Raw genomic sequence first — 15,811 nt, 5'->3', positions numbered from 1 at the left:
AAGGTGTATGATTAGATTTTAGGATTTCTATTTGAACCTACGTATTTAACTTAAGTCACTTCAAGCTGAATATAGTGAAAGACTGAGAGATGACAAAACATGCCAGAAATTTTAAGACACGCTTATGCATTTCAAATGGAAGTTAGTGTGAAACACTAACCAAATTACTTGCTTAAAAAAAAATTGCCTGGGAATTGAGAAGATGAAATCCCTCCCCAGGAGAATCACCCCTCCACCACTGCTACTACCAAAACCCCAGGCTCAGAGAAACAATACATGTAGTCAGTGGTGAAACAGACTTTTTTTGGAAGGTAAAGCAAATGCCATCAGCACTTATACCATGGCTTGCTCACTCTGCAATGACCTGCTGACACCATCCCATGCTCTCTGTACTTCACTTACATAGTATTACAGAATTCGTAGCCAGAGTGTGTCACTAGAGTCCAAATTTGGGCAGTGGCTCTTTTAAAAGAAAGATCACATAGTCTTTAAGAGATTTATTCCAATAAGTAATATGAAATAAACCAGGTCGCTATCTTAGAGAAGAAAGCATTAATTTGTACAATGAATTCAAATGTTGCTTAGTGACAAGCATAGAGATTAAAAAGATATGCAAAAGGATAAAATATATGAATAAAGCCAGAAAAACTCAGCTATTTAAAATGTAAATAAGAAAACAGAAAACATAGAAGAAGCAATTTTGTTTTAAAGTATAGAATAAAATTTTCCTTATCTGAAAAAATTTCCCAAAGTTCTACAAATTATCAACCATTTATAAAGCACAGATATATTATAGCTAATTTTTTCAGAATGAAAAACTCCTATGAGGATCAAACAGAAAATAATATGCACCAACTGTCCCCCACAAACCATATATAACTCCCTTGCTCTGACACACCCCAATTTTCTTCTTTGTAAATACAAATCCATAGTAAGTTACCCAAAACAATTACTTTTCCCTTCTTCAAACATCAAAAGGGAACATAAGTAAAACTCCTGGGAAATTACACTAAGCTTAACTCTCCCATGATAGATAATGAATTATCCTCTATGTAGAAATTTAGCATTAGAAAGCCACTGAAATTATGCACCACTGCTATTAATGCAGGGTAAATGTCCTTCAAATATGCAGGAAATCCAGGATGGTGAACGGTGCATAGGTAGCACTTCAGAGCCGTGTATCTACAACAATTCTTCCCCCTATAAAATACTGTGGAAAATATGATATATGCAGCCAGGCTAATACACATTTGTGAAGCAGACTAATACAAAAGACTAGGAATCATTACACTTCTGATAAATAAATATGTCAAATAGTATTTGAAAAATACTAGTATTTTGAGAAATAAATCACATAGAGAACTCAATAATAAGGAATGCTACATATAAAAGAAGCAATAAGGAATGTTATATATAAAAGCAGAAGATATAAAGAAGAGGTGGCAAGAATACAAGACCTATACAAAAAAAGATCTTAATGACCAAATAACCATGATGGTGTGATCACTAACCTAGAGCCAGACACCTTGGAATGCAAAGTCAAGTGGGCCTTAGGAAACATCACTACAAACTAAGTGAGTAGAGGTGGTGGAATACTAGCTGAGCTATTTCAAATCCTAAAAGAAGATGCTGTTAAGGTGCTGCACACAATATGCCAAGAAATATGGAAAAGGCAGCAGTGGCCACAGGACTGAAAAAGTTCAGCTTTCATTCCAGTCCAAAAGAAGGGCAATGCCAAAGAATGTTCAAACTACCTCACAATTGCACTCATTTCACATGCTAGCAAAGTAATGCTCAAAATTCTCCAAGTCAGGCTTCAACATTACGTAAACCAAGAACTCCCAAATGTTCAAGCTGGATTTACAAAATGCAGAGGAACCAGAAATCAAATTACCAACATCTATTGGATCACTGAAAAAGCAAGCGAGTTCCAGAAAAACATCTACTTCTGTTTCATAGATTATGTTAAAGCCTTTGTGTGGATCACAACAAACTGTGGAAAATTCTTAAAGGGATGGGAATACCACACCACCTTACTTGTCTCCTGTGAAACCTGTATGCAGATAAAGAAACAACAGTTAGAACCAGACATGGAACAATGAACTGGTTCCAAATCGGGAAAGGAGTATGGCAAGGCTGTATATGGTTACCCTGCTTGTTTAACTTCTATGCAGAGTACATCATGCAAAATGCTGGGCTGGATGAAGCACAAGCTGGAATCAAAATCGCCAGGAGAAATATTAATAATCTGAGATATGCAGATGACACCACCCTTATGGCAGAAAGCGAAGAAGAACTAAAGAGCCTCTTGATGAAGATGAAGGATGAGAGTGAAAAAGCTGGCTTAAAACCCAACATTCATAAAACAAAAATCATAGCATCCAGTCCCATCAGTTCATGGCAAATAGATGGAGAAACAATGGAAACAGTGAGAGAGTATTTTCTTGGGCTCCAAAATCACTGCAGATGGTGATGGAAGCCACAAAATTAAAAGACAGTTGCTCCTTGGAAGAAAAGCTACGACCAACCTAAACAGCATATTAAAAAGCAGAGACATTACTTTGCTGACAAAGGTCTATCTAGTCAAAGTCATGGTTTTTGCAGTAGTCACACGTGGATATGAGAGTTGGAATATAAAGAAAGCTGAGCACTGAAGAATTGATGCTTTTGAACTGCGGTGTTGGAAAAGACTCTTGAGAGTCCCTTGGACTGCAAGGAGATCAAACCAGTCAATCCTAAAGGAAATCAATCCTAAATATTCTTTGGAAGGACTGATGCTGAATCTGAAACTCCAATACTTTGGCCACCTGATGCAAAAAAACTGACTCATTTGAAAAGATGCTGATGCTGGAAAAGATTGAAGGCATAGGAGAAGGTGACAATAGAAGATGAGATGGTTGGATGGCATCACTGACTCAATAAACATGAGTTTGAGCAAGCTCCAGGAGATGGTGAAGGGCAGGGAACCCTGGCTTGCTGCAGTTATGGAGTTCCAAAGAGTTTGACAGACCTGAGCAACTGAACAACAACAACATACCAAATAAATGATGTAAACATTAAAACCAGTAAAACTTGAAGTTAATATTTAAGTTATGTTTTCAGTATGATAATTAATGCATATGTTAAGATATAATTACTTAATGTAAGGTATATAATATTAAAATCAAATTTACTATAATAATCTGCATCTAAAATCACAAGACTTTCAAATAATGTGTATGGAATATGGAATTAGTGTCAAAAGTAACATAACATTTTTATATTATTATTTAATTCTAGACACTGGAAGAAATATTTGTCTTCAAATATGTACATATATATATATATACACACACACATATATTTATGCAAATTACAATAAAAATTAAGGAGAAAAATGAGAACAAACAATGAAATATATCTTAAGAAGCATGAAACATCTATAAGGATGAAGCATGTAACTTTTTTTTCAGGCATATGAATGAAGCTAAACAAAGTTGAAAATATACCTGTGTTTGGGAAATGGTTTATCAGCTTGTCGTGAATTTATTTGAAGAATTTCAAGTAAAAATTTTTTCAAGTACCAGTGCAAAAACATTAAGGGAAATTATCTTGTTTCACATTTGCCTGAAAAAAATCAATCTCTCTCTCTCTGTCTCCACATGTATATGCTAGGAAATGAAAATGAATGTGGAAGGACTTTTGCTTCTAGGCAGACTGGAGTAACTTGAAAAATCAATGAATCCACTGAAAATAACTGGAAAAAGATGGGAAAATACTATTTATCTGTTTAAAGGTGTCAGAGGGGTTCTAAAGCATAAAGCATGGATGGGTTAAGATTCTAGAGAAGAAAGAAAATGAAGAGATAAGCTGCCTTTGAGTAGCCACTTTTCCCTGGGGAATATTTCCATTTCTGGTACTGGACAGGACAATGAGGACATAGAATTCTCAAATCCAGGTATTACTCAAATAAAAATAATCCCCAGGTTGATGGAGAAACAAGCAGAGCTTTTAATATTCCCTAGGAGGTGCTGAACATACAAAGTTTGATACTTGAGAGACTTCAAATCTACTCTACTTTTACCATCAATATGTTTTCTAATTTGAAGCTAAATGGATCAGGCACCTAAAAGGCAAAAAAAGAAAATTTCAGAGCAATATACAGTTCTCAGAAGGCTGAGAAGATGACAACTGATTTGAAAGTCCTCAGAAGAAGGATTCCTGGTGAACACTGAAACCATGTCCCTTTCTAAAGATCTATCCTTGGGTTACTGAATCTTGGCCTCTGTACACAGGCACTACACTGAATCTTGAGGGGTTTTGGGTGAAGCAGAAAAGAATAGCTTTATTGCTTTGCCAGGCAAAGAGGGGCACAGCAGTCTCTTGCCCTCAAGGCTGTGTGTCCTGTCCTGGACAGGATAGCAAGGAATCTTATAGTACTAGTTCAAGGAGCAGGATGTGATCGGCTTGTGGACGTTCTTCTGATTGGTTGGTTGGTAATGAGGTAATGCGGAATCTGCATCATCAACCTTCGGGTTCAAACCAATGTAGTGTCTATGTTCTTATGATCAGCACTTTTCATCTGATGTGGGTATGCTTCCTGTAAAAACAACTGAGGAATGTGTGTCAGGCTTTTATCTGTATCTGTCTGAGAACTGTGAATTTGGTGATTCCACTATGAGGTAGATTCACAGTCTAAATTGTTACCAGTTCTCCAGCCCAAAAGCTATTGTTTGTTTTTACATTTTCTGTCTTCACGTTTCCCAGTCATTAACTCTTGAGTCAGTGTTTTACTTCATAAGACAAGGACACTGGTCCTTGTATACGGTTTCATTGTAGCTCAGACACTACAGAATCTGCCCGCAATGTAGGAGACCTGAGTTCGATCCCTGGAGAAGGGAATGGCTACTAACTTCAGTATTCCTACCTGGAGAATCCCATGGACAGAGGAACCTGATGGGCTACAGTCCATGACAGTCTCAAAGAGTAAGAGACAAATGAGCAGCTAAAAATTTCACTTTCATTAGGAGCAAAATCTGAAAGGTAGAGTGAATTTACTAATACTATAATTGAGGCTTGACTCTGTTCAGTCCATGTTTGGATTAAAGTAATTAGGTTCCATCTCTCTCTGCCTACTAGAAAAAAACCTTCAGCTATCTCTAGGAGAGGATAAATCATCTGGATTCTCTACAATATTTTGTTTTATATACAATATTTTACACTTTAAAAGGTTAGTGAATATTCCAAGATTCAGATAGTATGACCTAAAACACAAGAAAATAGTCAATAAAAAAAGATTATAACCAATCTATATATAAGGCTTATCCCATAACTTTTAAATAATTGTGATTGACATGTTCAGGAAATAGAGAAGCAGATAAATGACAGAGAATTGTAGCAATTCAGTTGTCTTCTGCGACTCTAGTCATGGTAGAGGCTCAAGTGAAGAATGGTATATTTCCAAGATCCCTTGGTTGTTGACATAATTTATTTCCTTATGGTTGCAGGTCTCAGTGTGTTAGATTTGTTCTGGAGGTCACCCTCAGAACCTGGTGCCTGCTTGCAATTTCTTGCCACATAGGTATCTAAGCATGAAAGCTACTTCATGACATCATGCTCCTTTAAAGCCAGCAGAGGATTTAAAAAAATGTGAGTTGGCCAGGAAGATAGATTGTTGTTGTTATTCAGTTGCTACATCCTATCTGACTCTTTGCTACTGTAGCCTGCCAGGCTCCTCTGTCCATGGGATTTTCCAGGCAAGAATACTGGAGTGGGTTGCCATTTCCTTCTCCAGGGTTTCCCAACCCAAGAACCAAACCTGTGTCTCCTACATTGCAGGTGGATTCTTTACTGCTAAGCCACCAGGAAAGCCCAGGAAGATGGATTACATATATAGTAATATAATCATAGGGATGTCATTCTATCATCTTTGTCATATTCTACATTTGAGAGCAAATCAAAGGTCCAACCTACATATAAAAGGGGGCTATTACACAGAATCAGAAATCGCTGTGGATAATTTCAGGATCTGTCTTCCACACATATGAATAATGTAACTACACATAGTATACTGTCAATTTTTAAGTCTATTTTTTATAAAAACACTATAATATAATACACACACATAGATGTGAGTGAGCTAATTTTTTCCTTTTCTCCTTTTCAATGTGAAACTGTGGCTTACATGAACTATACAGAATTGTTGATAAAGGTAGACTTGATGGTCTACTAAAAGTCAGTGAATGCATGGTTAAATTACTTACTATTCCAGGAAAACTCTTGATGTTTTACATCTCTCAAATGAGCCCTTCAGGATATTTCTATTTAATGACACTAACTTATAATGATGCCTCACTCATTGTTCCAAATGAGCTGTTATGACTCATGAAATAAAAGAAAAACTTAGCAACTTAAAAACTACCATGTAGAAATAGATAAGCAAATGACAGAGAACTGTAATATATCACTCTTCACTTGAGCTTCTATCATCACGATAATGCCAGATGAAAACTGAATTGCTAAAATTCTCTGTCATTTGCTTATCTGCTTCTACATGGTAGCTTTTAAGAGCCTCTTGATGAGGGTAAAAGAGAAGAGTGAAAAAACTGGCTTGGAACTCAACACTCAGAAAACTAAGATCATGGCCTCCAGTCCCATCACTTCATGGCAAATAAATGGAGAAACAACTGAAGCAGTGAGAGACTTTATTTTCTTGGGCTTCAAAATCACTGCAAATTGTAACTGCAGCCATGAAATAAAAAGATGCTTGCTCCTTGGAAGAAAAGCTATGACCAAACTAGATAGCATATTAAAAAGCAGAGACATTACTTTACTGACAAAGGTGTGTCCAGTCAAAGCTATTGTTTTTTCAGTAGCCACGTATGGATGTGAGATTTGGACCATAAATAATGCTGAGTACTGAAGAATTGATGCTTTTGAACTGTGGTGTTGGAGAAGATTCTTGAGAGTCCCTTGGACTGCAAGGAGATCAAATCAGTCAATTCTAAAGGAAATCAGTCATGAATATTCATTAGAAGAACTCATGCTGAGGCTGAAGCTTCAATACTTTGGCCACCTGATGAGAAGAACTGACTCATTGGAAAATACCCTGATGCTGGAGAAAACTGAAGGCAGGAGGAAAAGGAGACCATAGGGGATAAGATGGCTGGATAGCATCACCAACTAGATGGACATGAGTTTGAGCAAGCTCTGGGAGTTGGTGATAGACAGAGAAGCTGGTGTGCTGCAGTCCAGGGGGTCACAAAGAGTGAGAAACGACTGAGCAACTGAACTGAAATGACATCACTTTACTGACAACCATCTGTATAGTCAAAGCTATCATTTTTTCGGTAGCTATGTACCTATATGAGAAATGGACCATAAAGAAGGCTGAGTGCCAAAGAATTGATGCTTTTGAACTGTGGTGCTGGATTAAACTCTTGAGAGTCCCTTGGACTGCAAGGAGATCAAACCAGTCAACTCTAATGGAAATCAATCCTGAATATTCATTGGAAGGACTGATGCTGAACCTCAATCTCCAATACTATGGCTACCTGATGCAAAGAGCTGACTCATTTGAAAAGACCCTAATGCTAGGAAAGATTGAAGGCAAAAGGAGAAGAGGGTGGCAGAGGATGAGGTGGTTAGATAGAATCACCAATTCAATGGACATGAATTTGAGCAAACTCCAGGATAGTGAAGGACAGAGGAGCCTAGTATGCTGCAGTCCATGGGGTTCCAAAGAGTCGTACATGACTTAGTGACTGAACAACAACAAAGAAACATAGGAACACTCCCAATTTTCCCTCCTGCTGTTCACTCTAATACTAGAAGTTAAGTGTTAAAGAAACCTTGTTCACTGAGGCAAATACCCACTTTCACATTAAGAAAAGAGAGGTTGGCTGATGAACTGGCATACTTATTCCTACATTTTCTCTGATGCTGACTTTGAATAGATGTCTTGCCACATAATGGCACCCCACTCCAGTACTTTTGCCTAGAAAATCCCATGGATGGAGGAGCCTGGTGGGCTGCAGTTCATGGGGTCGTAGAGTTGGACACGACTGAGAGACTTCACTTTCACTTTTCACTTTCATGAATTGGAGAAGGAAATGGCAACCCACTCCAGTGTTCTTGCCTGGAGAATCTCACGGAGGGGAAGCCTGGTTGGCTGCCATCTATGGGGTCGCACAGAGTCGGACACGACTGAAGCGACGCAGCAGCAGCAGCTTGCCACATAACCCACTATGTTTGCATAAGAAATGATTTACAGCATGCTTGGAAAGTTTCCAAATATGGCAACTCATCATTTAGTTATTTAGTTTGTCTAAGCACACCTACTTCATGAGGAAGCCCTGGCACGCAAAGAACAGTGCTCTGATTTTTCTTAACTTATATCTGCTTCTGGCCTTTGACAACTAAATGTTATTTCCTGATATTATTGCAGTCAGTACTTCTATAATTTAATCATGTGCCATATATTGTGTTAATCATTTGCCAAAAATTTGTGGAAAATGAGAAAATAAAAGAAAAACTCACCTTGGCAAATGAAGAGACTGATTATCTTTTAGGGTCATTGAATTTTAAAAGATTATTTGTGACATAACCAAGATGAATCATTTATTGTATACAGGTCTAATTAGTATCAAAGCAACAACTGTTCATTATTATTTTCAAACCTGTCCTATTGATCTAGAAGCAGAATAGATTATATAAACATATTTATTTTATTTGTCAACACCAGTTTTCAAAGAAAAATGGCATCAAAACACAGAAGCAGAAATGAGTACATTATATTCTTTAGGACTCAGTTCAGTTCAGTTCAGTCAGTCATGTCTGACTCTTTGTGACCCCATGCACTGCATCATGCCAGGCCTCCCTGTCCATCGCCAACTCCCAGAGTTTACTCAAACTCATGTCCATTGACATGAAACAAATAAATGACTTCTCTCAATCAATGTCATCTCACTTCTCATCTAAGATCTTATGGTTTTAGATTTCTTTCTTTAAAAAAAAAAATCAAATTAGGTACATTTTCTCTTTAGTTTTGAACCTAATTCTTTCCATGATGTTAAATAAGTTAATATATTTCAAAATTAAGTAAGACTCTATAAAATTAAATTCTATAGCATAATAATGTTTGAAAATTTAAATTCATCATAATTTGTTAAAAGTTTCCCTATAGGCCACTCTGATCTTCTGAGATGGCCCACACTCTGTCTATGGAATATGTTTTTCTCTAAATAAATCCACTTCTTACCTATCACTTTATCTCTCACTGATTTCCTTCTGAGCTTCGTTAAGTCCTGAAACCAAGTGTGTAATCTCGGTTGGAAGACTGTGGGTTTTGGCTGGGTTTGGAATCCTGGCCAAGTGGGTTCAAGTCCCAATCTGAGGTGAAGTTTTTCAAAACCTCATCAAAATATACACTTAAAATAGGCTCTCTTATTGTATATAAGGGGCTTTTCAGGTGGCACCAGTGATAAGGAGCCTTTCTAAAAGTTAAAAAAAGAAAGTTTTCCTTTAAATGAATCAACAAATCATCAACTATGCTGACGGAAAATCTTCTGTTTTGAAATAGATATTATTAGGATGATTATCAAATGGATATCAAATATCAATGACAATAAAATATAAAAAATATATAGGTAATGTCCATAAAGTCTACAACATTTATAAATATGAATTCCTAAAGAGAAAAGTTCATAAAAATGCCAAATTCTGTGAAGAGGTAGATATGTAAATAATTAACTAAAGTCACTGTATTTCAATTTAAAATTTTATTTTAAGTAAATTTTATCTCAGTAAAAATAAATGACAAGAAAAAATGAAACATAAAGTACCATATAAAACAATGCAAAAGAATTTTGAAAAGTTCAATAAAATAGTCAAATATAAGAAATACCATGAATCTATATACCACTACTGAACTATCTGCTGGTTAATGATTAAATAATTGTAAATTTATTGTTTATTTTTTTACTATTATTAAATATAATTTTAAAGGGAAAAATGAATACTACTGCAAAAAGAGATTAAAACAAAATATGTAATAATACATCATTTTGGATGAAAAAGATCACAGACTTTCACAAATATAATATTTTGCTGACAAAGGTCCATATAGTCAAAGCTATGGTTTTTTAGTAGTCATGTACCAATGTAAGAGTTGTATCATAAAGATGGCTGAACACCAAAGAATTGATGCTTTTGAATTGTGGTATTGGAGAAGGCTCTTGAGAGTCCCTTGGACTGCAAGATCAAACCAGTCAATTCTAAAGGAAATCAATCTTGAATATTCATTGGAAGGACTGATGATGAGGGTGAAGAGCCAATATTTTGGCCACCAGATGCAAAGAGCCAACTCACTGGAAGAGACCTTGGTGCTGGGAAAGATTAAGGGCAGGAGAAAGGGGCAACAAAGGATAAGATAGTTGGATGGCATCACTGAATCAAAGAACATGAGTTTAAGCAAACCCCAGGAGATACTGAAGGACAGGGAAGCCTTGCATGCTGCAAAGAGTTGGACATGACTGAGTGATTGAACAACAACAGTTAAATTAAAAGAGACAACTGTCTACATTCTATAAAATTCTATGCTATGCATCTTTTAAAATGTATGGTATTCTGGGTAAACATAACGTGTTACAGAAAGATGTGGAAAACAAACTAGTGAAACTCTAGCAAGTTGATTTATCATCATGTTAAAAAGATATTACTGAAGAACTGAAATACAATAACCTCTGATATTACTACTGCATTGCCCCCTGAAAGGGGGGCAAGCGTGTAATGAAAAAACAGACACATATAATTTGGCAAGCAAGGAGTCAGGGGGCCCTCCTGCTCTCCATGGCAGGAAGACAAAATGGCTCCTTTCAGCCTGCACTTTTATTGGCAGAAGTCACATGAGATCATTAGGGAATAGCTATACTGGAGAGTTTGATTAGCACACCATAAAGAGGGAGTAAAGTTAAGGCTCTGCTATTAATCAGCAATAACTTGTTTTGTTTCCATGGGGATGGATGGCAGGGTAGGCAGTGAAGTGGAGCAGAGAGCAGGTCCCCCTCCAAGAATGTCCATTCGGCATGCTTACTAGGACAATCACGAGGGTGCCGTTTGCTACACCCTCGAGTCATGGGGCAGGTTCTGATCTCTATTCTGCCAGGCTGCAACACTGCATCTCTGTGATGATTTAAATAACTTTAATTTTGTTGCTCATTCATGTTCAATTCTTTGTGACCCCATGGACTATAGACCTCCAGGCTCCTCTATCCATGGAATTCTCCAGGCAGGAATATTGGAACAGTTTGCCATTCCCCTCTCCAGGTGATCTTCCTGACCCAGGGATCAAACCTAGGTCTCCTGCATTGCAGGCAGATTCTTTACCATCTGAGTCACCAGGGTAACTTTCAGTTCAGTTCAGTTGCTCAGTTGTGTCCAACTCTTTGTGACCCCAAGAATCACAGCATGCCAGGCCTCCCTGTCCATCACCAACTCCCAGAGTTTACCCAAACTCACGTCCATCAAGTCGGTGATGCCATCCAGCCATCTCATCCTCTGTCGTCTCCTTCTCCTCCTGCCCCCAATCCCTCCCAGCATCAGGGTCTTTTCCAATGAGTCAACTCTTCACATGAGGTGGCCAAAGTATTGGAGTTTCAGCTTCAGCATCAGTCCTTCCAATGAACACCCAGGACTGATCTCCTTTATAACGGACTGGTTGGATCTTCTTGCAGTCCAAGGCACTCTCAAGAATCTTCTTCAACAGTCAAAGGCTTTGGCGAAGTCAATAAAGCAGAAATAGATGTTTTTCTGGAACTCTCTTGCTTTTTCCATGATCCAGTGGATGTTGGCAATTTGATCTCTTGTTCCTCTGCCTTATCTAAAACCAACTTGAACATCTGGAATTTCACGGTTCATGTATTGCTGAAGCCTGGCTTGGAGAATTTTGAGCATTATTTTACTAGCGTGTGAGATGAATGCAATTGTGTGGTAGTTTGAGCATTCTTTGGCACTGACTTTCTTTGGGATTGGAATGAAAACTGACCTTTTTAGACCTCTAAAAATATAAATGCTAAACCTCCTATATTAGCACTCTAGGACTGCCAGTAACAAAGTACCACAATTTATGTGGTTTATCACAACAGAAACTTTTTGTTTCACCATACTGTAGTCTGGAAGTCCAAACTCAAGCTGTTGGCAGGGCCAAGCTCCTTCTAACACCTGTAGGGGAGAATTCCTCACCTCTCATAGTTTCCAGTAGCCCCAGATGTTCCTTGGTTTGAAACAACCACCATACATCCAATCTCTGCCTCCATCCTCCTCTCATTACTCTCTTCCCTGTATTGCTTCTCCTTTTGGTATCAGGACTTCAGTCATATGGAATTATTAAGGTCCACCCTATTCCAGTATGATATCATCTTAACTAATTAAATCTGAAAAGATACTACTTCTGAATAAGGTCATATTCTGAAGTACTTAGGGTTAGGATTTCAATGTATCCTTTTGGAGGATAGAATTCAACACAAAATACCCATCTCCCCACAGCCAAAATGTATACATCAGTAACCAGAAAAAGAAAAAGCATTGGTTATTACTTTAATAAAGTAACCTACACAAGTTATGTTTGCTTCCCATTGGTGATCTCAAACATGATGAATTGTATGCCATACACCCAAGAAAAAATTGTGATCCCCTAATAGCGCCAGCAGATCAACTTGCCTTTATTCCTAACTTAAAGTGAGAGGAACAGAGACACAAGGATCTTAAGTGAATTGTCCCAGGCACACAGTCCATTGAATTGGTATTGCCATCCAACCATCTCATTCTCTGTCGTCCCCTTCTCCTCATGCCTTCAATCTTTCCCAGAAGCAAGGTCTTTTCAAATGAATTAGCTCTTCCCATCAGGTGGCCAAAGCATCAGAGTTTCAGCTTCAACATCAGTCCTCCAATGAACACTCAGGACTGACCTCTGGGTATTCTCATCTCTCTCAGAATTTTCCACAGTTTATTGTGATCCACACAGTCAAAGGCTTTTGCATAGTCAATAAAGCAGAAATAGATGTTTTCCTGGAACTCTCTTGCTTTCTCAATGATCCAGGAGAAGTTGGCAATTTGATCTCTGGTTCCTCTGCCTTTTCTAAATCCAGCTTGAACATCTGGAAACTCATGGTTCATGTATTGCTGAAGCCTGGCTTGGAGAATTTTGAGCATTACTTTACTAGTGTGTAAGATGACTGCAATTGTGCAGTAGTTTGAGCATTCTTTGGCATTGCCTTTCTTTGGGATTGGAATGAAAACTGACCTTTTACAGTCCTGTGGTCACTGCTAAGTTTTCCAAATTTGCTGGTATATTGAGTGCAGCACTTTCACAGCATCATCTTTTAGGATTTGAAATAGCTCAACTGGAATTCCATCACCTCCACTAGTGATGCTTCCTAAGGCCCACTTGACTTCACATTCCAGGATGTCTGGCTCTAGGTGAGTGATGACACCATTGTGATTATCTGGATCGTGAAGATCTTTTTGTACAGTTACTCTGTGTATTTTTGCCACCTTTTCATAATATCTTCTGCTTCTGTTAGGTCCGTACGATTTCTGTCCTTTACAGAGCCCATCTTTGAATGAAATGTTCCCTTGGTAGCTCTAATTTCCTTGAAGAGATTGCTAGTCTTTCCCATTCTATTGTTTTCCTCTCTTTCTTTGCACTTACCACTGAGGAAGTCTTTCTTGTCTCTCCATGCTCTTATTTGGAACTCTGCATTCAAATGGGTATATCTTTCCTTTTCTCCTTTGGTTTTCACTTATCTTCTTTTCACAGTTATTTGTAAGACCTCCTCAGAGCCATTTTTCTTTTTTACATTTCTTTTTCTTGGGGATGGTCTTGATCCCTGTCTCCTGTACAATGTCACAAACCTTCATCCATAGTTCATCAGGCACTTTGTCTATCAGATCTAGTCCCTTAAATCTATTTCTCACTTCCACTGTATAATTGTAAGGGATTTGATTTTGGTTATACCTGAATGGTCTAGTGGTTTTCCCTACTTTCTTCAGTTTAAGTCTGAATTTGACAAATAAGGAATTCATTATGAGCCACAGTCAGCTCCCCATCTTGTTTTGCTGGCTGTATAGAGCTTTTCCATTTCTGGCTACAAAGAATATAATCAATCTGATTGCAGTGTTGGCCATCTGGTGACATCCATGTGTAAAGTCTCCTCTTGTGTTGTTGCAAGAGGGTGTTTGCTATGACCAGTGTGTTCTCTTGGCAAAACTCTATTAGCCTTTGCCCTGCTTCATTCTGTACTCCAAGGCCAAATTTACCTGTTACTCCAGGTGTTTCTTGACTTCCTACTTTTGCATTCCAATCTCCTATAATGAAAAGGACATCTTTTTTTTTTTTTTTTTTTTTTTATAGGCAGACCACTGCTCAGCACACAGGAGGGCTGCAGGGTGTACACTGTCTTAACCACGCTGGTCATCGTAACGAGGCGGCACGGCTGGGGCCCAGGTGCCTGCTGCTCCTGCCCGCACGCCTCGTCGCTCTAGGACATCTTTTTAAATGTTAGTTCTAAAAGGTCTTGCAGGTCTTCATAGAACCATTCAACTTCAGCTGCTTCAGCATTACTGGTAGGGGCATAGCCTTGAATTACTGTGATATTGAATGGTTTGCCTTGGAAACGAAGAGATATCATTTTGTTGTTTTTGAGATTGTATCCAAGTACTGCATTTCAGACTCTATTGTTGACCATGATGGCTACTCCATTTCTTCTAAGGGATTCCTGCCCGCAGTTGTAGATATAATGGTCATCTGAGTTAAATTCACCCATTCCAGTCCATTTTAGTTCGCTGATTCCTAGAATGTTGATGTTCACTCTTGCCATCTCCTGTTTGACCACTTCCAATTTGCCTTGATTCATGGACCTAACATTCCAGGTTCCTATGCAATATTGCTTTTTACATCATCAGACCTTCATTCTATCACAAGTCACATCCACATCTGGGTGGTGTTTTTGCTTTGGCTCCATGTCTTCATTCTTTCTGGGGTTATTTCTCCACTATTCTCCAGTAGCATATTGGGCACCTACCGACTGGGGAGTTCATCTTTTAGTGTTCTATCTTTTTGCCTTTTCATACTGCTCATGGGGTTCTCAAGGCAAGAATACTGAAGAGGTTTGCCATTCCCTTCTCCAGTGGACCACATTCTGTCAGACCTCTCCACCATGACCTGCCCATCTTGGGTGGCCCCACAGTGCATGGTTTAGTTTCATTGAGTTAGACAAGGCTGTGGTCCTAGTGTGATTAGACTGACTAGTTTTCTGTGAGTATGGTTTCAGTTTGTCTTCCCTCTGATGCCCTCTTGCAACACCTACCGTCTTACTTGGGTTTCTCTTACCTTGGACATGGGGTATCTCTTCACAGCTGCTCCAGCAAAGCAAAGCTGCTGCTCCTTACCTTGGATGAAGGGTATCTCCTCACTGCCGCCCCTCCTGACCTTGAACGTGGAATAGCTCCTCTAGGCCCTCCTGCGCCCGTGCAGTCACCGCTCCTTGGACCTGGGCTTGCTCCTCTCGGCCGCCGCCCCTGATCTCGGGTGTGGGGTAGCGCCTCCCGGCTGCCGCCCCTGGCCTCAGGCGAGGGGTAGCTCCTCTCGGCAGCCGCCCCTGACTTCGGCTGTGGGGTAGTTCCTCTTGGCCACCGCCCCTCAGGCATGGGGTCCTCCCGACTTCTGTCCCTGACCTCGGACGTGAGGTAGCTCCTCTTGGCTGTGCTTGTGCACCATCGCAGCTGCCCACCCTTGATCTTATTTGCAAAGCAGGAATAGAGACACAGGCATAGA

Source organism: Bos indicus, chromosome 3 (assembly GCF_029378745.1).
Source record: "Bos indicus isolate NIAB-ARS_2022 breed Sahiwal x Tharparkar chromosome 3, NIAB-ARS_B.indTharparkar_mat_pri_1.0, whole genome shotgun sequence".
Taxonomy (NCBI): Eukaryota; Metazoa; Chordata; class Mammalia; order Artiodactyla; family Bovidae; genus Bos; species Bos indicus.
This window is presented reverse-complemented; position numbering follows the sequence as displayed.